This window comes from Phyllostomus discolor, chromosome 9 (genome assembly GCF_004126475.2).
Source record: "Phyllostomus discolor isolate MPI-MPIP mPhyDis1 chromosome 9, mPhyDis1.pri.v3, whole genome shotgun sequence".
In the NCBI taxonomy this organism is placed as follows: domain Eukaryota; kingdom Metazoa; phylum Chordata; class Mammalia; order Chiroptera; family Phyllostomidae; genus Phyllostomus; species Phyllostomus discolor.
This window is the reverse complement of record NC_040911.2, coordinates 47,071,164-47,084,899: the sequence shown is the minus strand read 5'-3', so window position 1 is coordinate 47,084,899 and position 13,736 is coordinate 47,071,164. Positions and strand designations below refer to the sequence as shown.

Sequence of the window (13,736 nt, the reverse complement as noted above, 5' to 3'; positions counted from 1 at the left end):
TTTTTGAGCCCTTCTCCCATGACTCTCCTTCACTCTTGCTTTGTTTTGTTCAGCAGCTCTGCTTTCACAACTTACTCTAGACAGGCTCACTGTCCTGCCTAGAACACTCTTTCCCCAACTATCTACATGGCTCTGTTTCTAACTTTCATCAAATGTCAGGAGGCATGACCTGACCACACCATTTCATGTCTGAAACCATCTCATCTTCACCAATGTTCCATTTCTGCCTTCTCTGCTTTATTTTTTTCCATAGCACTCGTCCCCATCTCTATACTAACCTATAGTGGTGGATTATGTTTTCTAAAAATACAGCTCCAGCAATATGTCCAGACCCACATGTTCCTCTAGAAACTTGCCACTCCCAAAACAAAAGGGGAGTCTATATGCTTTCCCCTTGAACCTGGGTGGGCCTTTGTGATCGCCTCTACTAATCAAGTACAGTGGAAGTGACTCCATGCAATTGCCAAAGCTAGAGCATGAAATGCAATGCAGCTTCTGCATGGCTCTCTAGGGACACTCCTTCTTAGAATCAAGTCTCTATGTTACAGGGAAAGCCAGGCCACATGAAGAGGCCCATAGAGAGGAAAACCAATCCTTTCTTCACCCATCTTAATCTGGACTGAGCTCCCAACCCAGAGCCAGCATCAACCTGCTTGCAACAGGAGCGAGTCACCTGGAAGCACCTCCTCAAGCACAGGGCCATATATGTGGGGCCAGGGCAGCCACCTAAGGCCCTGTGCTCACAAAGGTTTAATTTGGGGTTTAGAGCTGTGGTCAAAGTCTTGAAATTCCTAACAATTTTACCTTTGAAGGTATATTCTGTACCTGAAGCCTGATGAGACAATGGAACAGGCACCAGGGACTTGGAGCCTTGGTTCCTGTATGGTCCCACATCCTCAATGCCTAGCTTCCCTACCTGCCCTCACTTAGTTACCACTGCCTCCTCTGTCCCAGGCAAGAGCCTGGGTGCAAACACAGGGAGGGAACCCTGTGATGTTTTAGGGTACAATGTGGCTTTTCCCATCCTGAGCTAGCAGCAATGGCTCAAGGGACTCCATGTGGGCAAGCCCTCATCCATCCCAAATCCAGGAGCCAAGCATGTCCATCATGAAGGTTGCTTTCCCTTGAGAGTTCGCAGTCCACTGCAAATTGGGGTGGCAGGCCCAAGAGCACCCCAGTCCAGGGCACAGAGCGTCTGTCTTGGGGCTGACAGCTGGTGAGCTACTTGTGCAGAGTTGCAAGGCAGGACCCCAGGTGCCAGTGATGATCTGCACTGCCCAGCAAATATCCCCCCAAGTCCAAGGGAACCCATCAATACAAAGCAAATAAAGACACTTGACATACTGAGAAAGAGACTGCAGAATGAAGAAAAAAAATGCCCTGTATTTTAATATCTTCAACAGCACCTTCTCTACTTCTCAAACAAGAAGCCTCTTAGTTTCACTGTGCATTGGGCCTGCTCCAGCCTTCACATGAACTGCCCCAGCTGGTGCCACATGAAACCAAGATGAGCCTTCCCCTACTGAATCCTATCATAACTGCAGATTCCTGAGCAAAAGCAATAGTTAACTATGCTTTAATTTGCTCAGTTTGGGGTGGCTAGCTATTCAGCAAAAGATAACTAACACACTTACTTAGCTGTTTACCTTTTGACTCCTCCCCTTGCCATATACCCACATAAGAGCACACGCATGACCTATGAAGACAGTGATTTTGAGGGTGTTTTGCTCATAGCTGTATCCCCAGCACCTAGAATAGTATCTCACACACAATAGTTGCCCAATAAATGTTGACTCAATGAACTGAAAGGTCCCATTCTGATGAAATGTTATCTTTAGTTGGGGCTACAAATAAGCAGTCACCACTACAGGAAAATTTTACCAGTTTAAAATACTGAGGGGTAGCCCTGGTTGGTGTGGCTCAGTTGGTTGGGTATCAAGCTGCAAACCGAAAGGTCACATGTCTGTTTCTGGGCCAGGGTACCTGCGTGGGTTGCAGGCTCTATGCTGGGTCCCCGTTGGGGTGCTTGCATAAAACAATCAGTCAATGGTTCTCTTCCTCTCTTTCTCCCTCCCTTCCCCTCTAAAATACAATAGATTTTTAAAATAATAACAATAACAAAATACTGAGGGGTAAATAGTTGGAGAGTGTGCAGTGTAAACCTGCTGGCAGCCAGTGTGCTCTGGAAGGATGGGATTTCCCCCCATGGCCATTAGTGATCTGGTCATTCTGGAAAGATAGCACCATGTAGACAGGACTGCCCTCCCCACTCTGGTCAGCCAATTACCCCTCAGAAAACAATGTGGAGGCCTGTGACCACCACGCTTGCCACACAGGCCTGCTGTGAGAAGCAGAGGGCATAATGCACTTATTTTGCAAAGATGGACATAGTATCTACTAGATGCAAAGACATATTCCAGGTCATTAAAAGAGATGCAAATATGAACAAGACATGGCCCTTAGCATTAATATTTTATTAAGATTATATATATGAATGTGCTTGGCAAACTATCCTGCCACTTGCAAAGAAGACCATTCATGTTAGTAAAGATGACTATTCAGGCTCTTTCCATGGTGCCTCAGATGTCACTCAGCACTTACCCAATCAGGACAAAAAAGATATAAACCAGGATTCTACTAGGAGTACCACATGCTGGTGGTGTACATAGTAGGAGCTACAATTCTGAAGTAGAAACATGCTCACCTTTCTGCAGCATCACTGGATCTTTCTGAACCACCCCACTTGTTTTTATCTGTGACTTCATTGTTATGAATGGTTGGGTGAAAGGTATTCTCCTGACTAAGTGTGGATTACGTTTCCATTTACTAGCCTGGAGACTGGCTACAGACAGATTTCTTCTTTTCTTGGCACACTCATTGTCACTACCTTCCCAAAGACTCTTCCTAATTTTTCGCTACCGAGAACTCAGAGCCAAGATCTTTACAGCAGCAAACCCACTGGCAAGAATCCCACATGAGCAGCATAAATGGCCCACAGATGCAGCTGATGCAAGAGACAGAACCAACTGTCAATCTTAGGTTTTCTTTTCTCTTAGTGGAATTCAGAAATGGAACCACATCTGTATTGGGAGCTTCTGAAAGCCACATCGGTACTGCATTAGCTGGTATTATGTATATTCTGGGTGTCAGAAAACTAAATGAAGATGGATGCTAAATGTCACTTCTCATGAAAAGAAAAATCACTTTTTAAAAATAAAATTTTGTTGTCAAGAATAGATGCTTTCTTAAAGAGATCTTTCACTTCACCTGTCCATCCCTCTGCCCTATGCAAAGACTCTCATTCTCCCATACACACTCCTCCTGCTGCCCAGTGACTCATCCTGCCAGCAAGCAGACAGGAGCAAGTTACAAAGTGTGTCCAGTAGTGGTGTCAGAAAACCCGTGGGCACTCCTTGAGAGGAGGACAGAGCTGAGACTCTCCTCAAGTCCTGTCCCTGGTGAGGGCAGATCTCCAGGTATTTAGGGAAGCTGATCTAAGTGTTGTGCTTAAGAATTCTGCTTGTCCCTGCACAATCCTGCTGTTTACTGAGCAGCTACCTGACAGGCATTGTTGTAGGTTCTGGAATGTCAGTTAAGTAAGGTAAACAAGACTTTTCCTCACTTGGAGCTTTCTTTTCACTCAGAGCAAGGAGGCAGGTGATAATTAAGGAAACAAATAAACGAATAAGATAACTTCAAATTGTAGTGAAGGGCTTATGCAGCAAATGAATATGGGTGGGGAAGGTTATGCTGTGGATAGGGTACCAGGGATGGCCACCATATATTCACTTATTCAATAAATTTTTATTAATTTCCCTAAATTCCACACATTGTTGTAGACACTGGGGATACAGACGTGAATTCAGAGGAGAGAATATACATCAATAAGATTCATGAATTTATGGACTTACATTCTGGCAGGAGGCAAACAAACACACCAAAAATTTAGCAAAATGGAGTAGATTCTGTTGAAAAAAGTAAAGCAGATGGATAGGAAGTGCAAAGACCCCAAGGCAGAAACAAGACTGGATATGTCATCAGTGTGACTGAAGCATGGAGAATGAGGAGAAGGGAAAGAGATGAGGCCGGAGAGGAGACCAACACAAAAGCATTCCTGGAAGCCAAAGCAGGGCAGCCAATAGAGAAAGAAGATTCAGTGTCTGCTAATATTCACTATTCGATCTATTTAATAGGAAAACTTCATATGACATAAACAGCAATTCCCATGCTGAATAATAAACTGAGCACCTATTATATAAGTCATTGTGCAGAGCCCTTTCTCTGGAAGCCATGTCAGGGCTTCGTGTCTCAACTCCTATCCTACCAACAAAAACTCTTTATAAGGAGCAGAAAGCAAGCATTCAAAATAGATTAAACAGCCTAAGTATGCAATTCCTAATGTAACTGGAGTTTACAAATGTGAAAACAGAAAGTAAAGAAGCCAGCTGATTCAAACTCAGTCTGAAGGTGAAATCCTTAAAAAGTATCTGTATCAATCACTGAGCATTCTACTACCCTCTGCATTTAATTTGTTCACTTAAGTAAATATACAGGGTGGGGAAAAAGTAGGTTTACAGTTGTTCATATAGAAATAATACCAGAATAAACTGTGTTTCACATACAACTGTAAACCTACTTTTGCCCCACTTTGTCTTATGAAAGGAAGCTACATTTTCTAAGGTCTCAAGATTTTAAATATATTCTCAGGACTCCTACGGATGGTTTTGGAGATAAAGAGGCAAAGTCTGTGTGGCTACATTTGAGTTGTCTCACAGCCCAGAAAAGCATTCGACAATGAACAGCAAACTTCAGGGTACCCTTCCCAAAGGGACTAAAAATCCTCATTGTTCTTTTCTCAGGAAGAGGTTTCCTGATACACAGGGCAAGCCCAAGCCAGCCTGAGTAAATCATGAATGAAATACGTTTCACTTTGCCACTGCTTTTGAGCAGCAACTGCATGAAAATTTCAGTCCATCTCGAACAATGCCTGCACAGGGCCTGCACACAATTAAAATCCTAATGCCCCTCTCCTGGCTCAGCACGTGTAAAACCCACTGTGTAATCTGACTAGAATAGAGCATATGAAATGAATAATGGAGCTCATATGTGTAGTCTGTCATTTTGTATTACTGTGGTACAGAGAAAAAAAGATGCAAACTGTTAGTGATGAGCGAGGTGAAGGAGGGAAATGAAAATGTCAAGAGTGCAAGGAAACTGTTAAATGGCACCAAATGCCTGGACAGGGAGTTTGTCTGCCCATGTGCTGCTTGTCTCCCTCAATCTATCACCAGAGAGGACACGCTATCTCAGGAGGAATGAATGTCCTACGTCAGGAGGAGAGAGGCCCGCAGTCCCTGACTGCCTGCGGCAATAGCGAGCCTGCCCTAAACTGTCAGTTTATGGGCTTCACTGGAATCTGGCTGCTGTCACTAGGAGATCCAGAAATAGCAGCACACAGGACTCCTGGCCTCCACACCCTGCTCACGATTTGGCAAACGCTAAAATCAGAGGGGAAGTATGATGATCTTAAGCAGTTTTTAAAGGACAAGTAGATAGATAGGGACATAGCTATCTCCCCTCAATCGTTTGTTCAATTAAGAATCCAAATTTTAGCAAAAAGACTCACCCCACATTTGAAAATAGGTGGCTAACAAGAAGTGGAGGGATTCCCAAGGGAAATGGAAGAAAAATTGAGTTGTCTCTGCTTCCTACAGTCCATACCTACCTTAGAGTAGTGAAAGCTAGAAAAAGCCAATGAAAAGAAGCTCAAAACGCTCTACAACATAAATTTGTTGCTACTACAAGCTGACCACCCTTCAGGAGGACAAGTTTTAAGGTTTCAGAGAAGAGAAAACTATTAGCACAAATGAATCCCCTCCATGAACAAAGAAACAGGAAAACAAGGAAGTGTTTTCCTAGTTCTCTCAGAAGAAAAGAACTACAGAAGTGCCACCAATCACTCCTGGGTGGTGGTGGTGGGGGGGAATACAAGAGAGAGATGGGGCCCCCCAGATGAGCCTATCTCCAAAAACGTTCTTAGTGTAGAGTCATCAACATATGTTCATCAATATATGTCCCTGTTTAACACTTCAGCTAAAAACAGGGCCTTTGTCCTCTTTCCAGTGTGACACTGAATTCTTTAATAGGGATGTATGTAGTGGTGGAGAAGGCGGCGTGAAGGGGAAGAGAGTATATTTATTAAGTATTAATGATTCAATTACCCCAGGTAGTTGATACTAGAGATACTACTTCCATCCCAATTGAAATACTGAGTTCTTTAGCCCCATATGTTTTGTCAGTGTTTGTTTGTTTATTTGTTTGTTTTAACTAATAGACTTTATTTTTTAGTGCAGGTTTATGTCTACAGAAAAACTGAGCAGAAAGTACAGAGTTCTCACTGATGTCCTCTCCCTTCTTCCAAACTCAGTTTCCCTTATTATCAACACCAGGCATAGGTACAGCACATTTGTTACAAGGGATGAACTAATACCAACACCTTATTAACTAAGTCTATAGTTTACAATGAGGTTCACCTTTGTGTTGTACAGTTCTATGGGTATTGTCAAATGTGTAATGTCATGCAGTCACCCTTGGGCAGCTTCAGTGCCCTGAATATCTACAGAGCTCCATATATTCATCCCCCACCCCCAACCCCTGGCAACCACTGACCTTTTTTTTCTCTTTCTTTAAACTGTGGTCAAATATACATAACATAACAATTTTAAGTGTGCAGTTCTGTAGTGTTGAGTACATTCACACTGTTATGCAACTAATCTCCAGAATTTGTTTCATCTTTCAAAACTGAAACTCTATAACCATTAAGTACTAACTCCCCATTCCTCCCATCCTCCCCACAGCCACTGGCAACCACCATTTTGTGTCTCAATGAAACTGACTACTTTGGGTACCTCATATAAGTGGTATCACATAGTATTTATTTTTTTGGATATGGCTTATTAGTATAATGTTTTCAAGGTTCATTTACATTGTAGCACATGTTAGAATTTCCTTCTATACACACACACACATGCACACATATACATATACACACCCCATATTTTTATTTATCCATTCATCTATTATAAATATTGTTGCTATAAAAATGGGAGACAATGCCCTGGCTGGTGTAGCTCAGTGGCCTGAGCGCGGGCTGCGAACCAAAGTGTCGCAGGTTCGATTCCCAGTCAGGGCACATGCCTGGGTTGCAGGCCCAGCAACCGCACATTGATGTTTCTCTCTCTCTCTCTTTCTCCCTCCCTTCCCTCTTTAAAAATAAATAAAATCTTTTAAAAAAAATGGGAGACAAATATCTCTTTGAGACCCTGATTTCTTTTTTTTGTTAAGTCATTTTTATTGTTATTCTATTAAAGTTGTCCCAATTTCCCCTCTTTGTCCTCCTCCACCCACCCCACAGCCCCACCTCGTTCCCACAGTCAATTCCCACACTGTTATCCATGTTCGTGGGTCATTCATACACATTCTTTGCCTAGTCCCTTCCCCCTTTTTTCACATTATTCCCTTCTCCTCTCCCCTTTGGTCAATTTCAGTCTGTTCCATTTTTCCATGCCTGTAGTTCTATTTTGTTAGTTAATTTTGTTCATTAGATTCCTCTTGTAGGTGAGATCATGCAGTATTTGTTTTTCACCATCTGGCTTATTTCACTTACCATAATGTTCTCTAGTTTGATCCATGCTGTCACAAAAGGCAGGAGTTCCTTCCTTCTTTCTGCTGTGTAGTATTCCACTGTGTAAATGCACCAGAGTTTTTTGATCCATTCATTTACTGATGGGCACCTGGCTATTATAAATAGCACTGCTATGAACATAGGGGTGCATAAGTTCTTTTGAATTGGTGATTTGGGATTCTCAGGGTATAGTCCCAGCAGCAGAATTTCTGGGTCAAAAGGCAGTTCCATTTTTAGTTTTTTAAGGACATTCTACACTGTTTTCTGCAGTGGCTGTACCAGTCTGAATTCCGACCAACAGTGCACTACGGTTCCCTTTTCTCCACATCCTCAACAGCACTTGTTGTTTGTTGATTTATTATGATGGCCATTCTGACACATATGAGGTAATATTTCATTGTGGTTTTAATTTGTATCTCTCTGGTGACTAGTAATGTTGAACAACTTTTCATACATCTATGGGCTATCTGTATGTCCTCCTTGGAGAAGTGTGTATTCACATCCTTTTCCCATTTTTTAATTGGATTGTTTATCTTCCTGGTGTTGAGTCGTATGAGTTCTTGATACATTTTGGAGATCAAACCTGTGTCCAACATATCAGTGGCAAATATGTTCTCCTATAGATTGGTTCCCTTTTCATTTTGATGATCATTTGTTTAGCTGTGCAGGAGCTTTTTAGTTTGATGTAGACCAATTTGTTTATTTTTTCCTTTACTTCCCTTGCCCTAGGAGATATATCAGCAAAAATATTGCTGCATGGGACATCTGAAATTTTCCTGCCTATGTTTTCCTCTAGGACTTTTATGGTGTCACAACTTAATTCTTTTATCCATTTTGAGTTCATTCAGGTATATGGTATGAGTTGGTGGTCAAGTTTTATTTTCTTGCATACACCAGTCCAGTTCTCCCAACACTATTTATTGAAGAAGCTATCTTTACTCCATTGTATGCTCATGACCCCTTTGTCAAATATTAATTGACCACAGAGACTTGGATTTATTTCTGGGCTCTCTCTCTATTCTGTTCCATTGATCTATGTGTCTGTTCTTATGCCAGCACTAGACTGTTTTAATTACAATGGCCTTGTAATACAGTTTAATACTGCATATTATGATCCCTCCTACTTTGTTCTTCTTTTTCAAGATTGCTGAGGCTATCTGAGGTCTTTCTCCATTCCATATAAATTTTTGAAATATTTGTTCTAGATCTGTGAAATATACCATTGGTATGATATTCTACATGTACGGGGGGGTGGGAAGACCTTCACTGGGTACCCTCTATCCTTAAAATAGAATGGTATGATCTGAGGCTGGGTTTTTTCCGCCCTGGAGTTATTCTTCCCTTATCACCCTCCAGTGCATGTCAGAAAATGTGAAGAACTTCTAAGAGACTAGAATCACAAACTTTTTTTGAAAGTAGCCATAATGAACACTCATTCTTTTTTTCCAAAGGCCAAATTAGTTAACTTGTACCATATTTTTAGGACTATAAGATGTACCAGACAATAAAATGTGCCTAGGTTTTAGAGGAAAATAGCAAAAAAAATTTTGAAGCAAAAAATGTGGTAAAATATTTAATAACCTGTGACCCTGCTCCACCACTGACACCCCACAGCAAGCCAGGTAAGCTACATTCGGATGCACCCCCATTTTCCTCCCAAATTTGGAGGGTGCATCTTACAGTCCAAAAAACATGGTATATTAAATTTTTAAAAGTTAACAGCATTAAGAAAGAAGTTTCCAAATATAAGGAGAGGAAAAGGCTTTTGATTATCCTTTCTGAATGAAAGGACGTTTTCAGAATTAGAACACAGTCCTGTGCCATGCAAAGGGTAATTCTCCTCCATTAATTTTCTCAGGAAATTTCCCTTGTATAAAAAGAGAAGGTCCTAAGTGAAACATTATCTTTATGTGCATCTGCACAAATACACTAGAAAAGTCCACTGACTCTTCCTTCTTCTACTACTGCAGTGATAGTTTAAAGTGTTTGGTGAAATCGAAAGGCAAATGAGTAACAACTTCATTGTAGTCTTGTTTAGTTGATTTAAATCTTCATTTCAAAAATGAATCCCCACCCTGGCTGGTGTAGTTCAGTGGACTGACCATGGGTGACAAACCAAAGGGCCATCAGTTCGATTCCCAGTGAGAGCACATGCTTGGGTTGCAGGCCAGGTTCCCAGCAGGGGACATGAGAGAGGCAATGACACATTGATATTTCTCTCCTTCTCTTTCTCCTTCCCTTCCCCCCTCTCTCTCTAAAAATAAATAAATAAAATCTTAAAAAAAAAAAGGAATCCCCTTGCAAAACTTTATCTTTTGGTGGGGTGGGGGCAGGGCTTGAAGTTTCAAAGGAGGATTGAATGTCATTGCTGCAATCCTGTAAGCCTCAAAAAGTTCTACAGTAGACCTTCAGGTCAACTCTGGTTTGAGTGCTTCAGAGCCTTCCAAAAGGGCTCCAGCAATGAGGTGAGCTGCAAATCTCTGTTCTATGGGATGGAAATGTCACAGTAGTGCATGCAGTTCCCAAACAGCAGTGTTCTAAGTATTACAGTACTCAGGTTTGTCCAGCTCAGGAAGGAAAACCCCACTCCCCTGAGATTCTCTGTCAAGCAACAGATCTGTCTTGGGGAAAGTATGCATTAACATTCTGTTAGTTGCTAAAATGCCAATGCTTGAATTTGGAAGAACATGAAGAACAAGGGTAGAGAGGTGCTTGATGAAGGCAAGGGCTCACTGCTGAGAAACTTGCTTTCTGCACTTAGTTAGCATGACATCAAGGCACTGGAGCACAATCTCAACCCCCTACATTGGTAGCACCTGCATGTAACTTGAACAGTGTTTTGTAACATGTGTATAGAATTTCATTGGATCAATATTCAGAACATCACTCTGCCCAGAAAGAATATGAAAAGCAATCTGCACACAATGAAGACTTTCTTGATAGCTTAGGTTACCAGACTCAATGAAGTTATGTAGAACTACTAATAAATCATCAAAAAACTCCACATTTATAACGTTAGCAAACTTGACAAGATCTTCCAGAACTGCTGGCAGGATAGGTGACCTCCGAGTCTTCTTTAATATTCTGAATTAGATTACAAACACAATATTTGAAGTCTCCATGTACAATTTTTTTCTCAGTACTTTCTGCAGCTTCTGCCTCCTGAAGCTCTCACTCTAGTTTCTCTTCTGCTTTTTTCCACATTCTCTGCATTCTTGACATTTTCTCTTTTCCTTGAAAAAGGAACTTTTTCACGTTTTTAGTGAACTTTTTTAGTTTATTAACGTCCTTTGTATCTTTTTCATTTCTATTTCCTTGATTCTTAGGCACAAGAATGTTTTTAATGTCTCTGGCCTAATGTCATAATTTCTGACCTTCAAAAAACCAGAAATCAATTATTTCAGGGGATGCTTGGTCTAATTTATCTTGTTTAAAAAGTTTCTTTACTGCCTCACAGCACATGCCAGATACCAGTTTTGACACATCATTCATGAGAGGGACAATCAGTACAATGATGTTGTTGTGAAAGCTGAAATGAGGTAGTGCCATCAAGGGCTCACACAGGGGCTCTTCACAGCCACTTCTGCCAATCCTTTGTGTGCTTTTAAGGAAATTACATGACTTTTCTTCAGCTTTCCTTGCTTCCAGTCTTTAACCATTTGCTCCAGATTTCCCAAATAACGTTTATATTGGCTAAAACAGCCTTGTTCTAATTCTCTTAACTTGTGGGTTTCTTTGCAGAATTTGGTAGATTTTTCTGCTTCTGTTAGGGGTCAGATTTTATATGAAGTTGTATTATCTTTAAATAACTCCATCAGAGAAATTATCACCAGCTTTCAAACAGTAATAGCTACAATAGGATCCTGTTCCATCAGTATTGAATGTAATTCCATTTTTCTTTTTTCTCTCAATTAAATGTTCTTCTATGGTTTACTCTCAAACAGGATCTTCAATAATCTCTTCCTCAGGTTCCATCTCTTTTTGATCCTCTTCATCTTGGTTAGTGTCCATAACTGGCTTTTCCCTGGTCTGTAGGATTACTAATACCACTTTTATCTTTGATAGAAAGCAAGTGAATCAATTCCTTCTCGGGCAGTTTGCAGAGATCTTGGTATTTTTTCATATTTATCTATCATATGTTCATGTTTTCATTTTTGTTGACATGAACAGGCTCACTATAAGACAGATCTCTCATTAGAAAAGATGTTCTTCGTCCTAAATCCTTCATTAACTGTAAATCACCTTCATCCGTCATAACTAAAGGAAGGGCTTCCTCTTCTTCCTTTTCTTCCCTCTCAATCCTTTTGCCTGGTTGTTTCTCTTTAGGTCCTCCAGGAGAATGGGTTTCTCAGACACATCATCTTTTACAGCTTGCCTTAGTTTCCTCTGTTCTTTTCAGTACTTCTTGAGATTTCCTTGTTGTTTAAATTGTTTATTTTTAGCTTGTTTCCAAATTTTACTTTACTAGTTTTAAGCAACTTCCTAAAGCTTGGGACCTGTGTTTTATTTCTTCTCACCTTCATCCTTAAACCTGAAGGAAACTCTGGCCCGAGAAAGTTCACCAGGGGTAGGAATAGTCCATGAATCCTGATGGGAAGACACATGTGTTGCAGCCGCAACACTGCCGAGACCCTGATTTCAATTCTTTTTAGTATGTAACCAGAAGTGGGATTGCTGCATTATATGGTAATTCTATATTTAGCTTTTTGAGGAACCACCATACTATTTCCCATAATGGCTATATCATTTAAATTCCCACTAACAGTGCACAGGAATTCCAATTTCTTTGCATCCTCACCAACACTTTTATTATTTTTTTTAATTTGGATAGTAATTGTCTCAAAGGGTGTGAGACATTATCAATCTTTTTATTGTCTCTATAGTTTTGCCTTTTCTAGAATGTCATTAGTTGGAATCATATAGTACATAGACTTTACAGATAGGCTTCTTTTACTTAGAAATGTGCATTTAAAGCTCCTCTGTGTCTTTCTGTGGCTGAAAAGCTCATTTCTTTTTATTGCTGAATAATATTCCACAGCACAGATGTATAACAGTTTGTTTATCCATCCATCTATTGCAGAGCATCTTGGTTGTTTCCAATTTGGGGCAATTATAAATAAAGCTGCTATAAACAATCATGCACAAGTTTTGTATGAATGTAAGTTTTCAGCTCATACCAATGAGCACAATTGGTGAACCATTTGATAAGAATATGCTATGCTCTGTAGAAAACTGCCAGGCTGTCTTCCATAGTGGCTGTGCCATTGTGCATTCCTACCAGCAATATGTGAGAGTTCCAGTTGCTCCATATCCTTGATAGCTTTCAGTGTTGTCAGTGTGTTGGATTTCAGCCATTTTGATATGTGTATGATGGTACTTTTGCCGTTTTAATTTGCCGTTCCCTAATTACATATTACATTGCTCAAACATCTTTTCACATGCTTACTTACCATCTGAATATATTCCATGGTGAGGCATCTCTCAAGATATTTTACCAACTTTTTAATAGGAGAGTTTGTTTTTGTGTTGAGTTTTAAAAATTCTTTGTATACTTTGAGTATTAGTTCTTTATCAGATATGTGTTTTACAAAGATTTCCCCCTAGTCTGTGGCTTGTGTTTACATTCTTTTAAGAATTTTTTTGCTTATGAGAATAATCTTTGCAGAAGTATTTTAAGTTTCGTGAAGTCCAACCTATCAATTTTTTTTCATGGATCATGCTTTTGGTGTTATATCTAAAAACATATCTCCAAACCCTCATGCTGCTATAATTCCCAGAACTATCAGTATATTACTGAGAGACTATGGTTAACACAATGAGACAGTGAGAGACCCAAGGTCACCTAAATTTGATCCTATGGCATCTTCTGGGATATTTAATCGCTTTGCAATTTAGGTATATGATTCATTTTCAGTTATTTTTCAAAAGCTATAAAGTTTGTGTCTACATTCATTTTTTGGCATGTAGATGTCCACTTGCTCCAAGACCTTTGTTGAAACCATCCATGTGTTGTTGTTTTTTTCATGTTCCTTCAACTTTTTCTGCTTCAAAT

The 13,736-nt window shown here is 40.3% G+C and overlaps 1 protein-coding gene and 1 pseudogene across 6 annotated transcripts in view; both read right to left on the bottom strand.

The window, feature by feature from the left end:
* The window catches only part of PTPRM (protein tyrosine phosphatase receptor type M), an 801,251-nt gene that overhangs the window by 697,391 nt on the left and 90,124 nt on the right, over positions 1–13,736 (bottom strand). The gene's annotated exons all lie outside the window — the stretch shown is intronic.
* Positions 9,343–12,630, bottom strand: LOC114506320 (annotated as a pseudogene).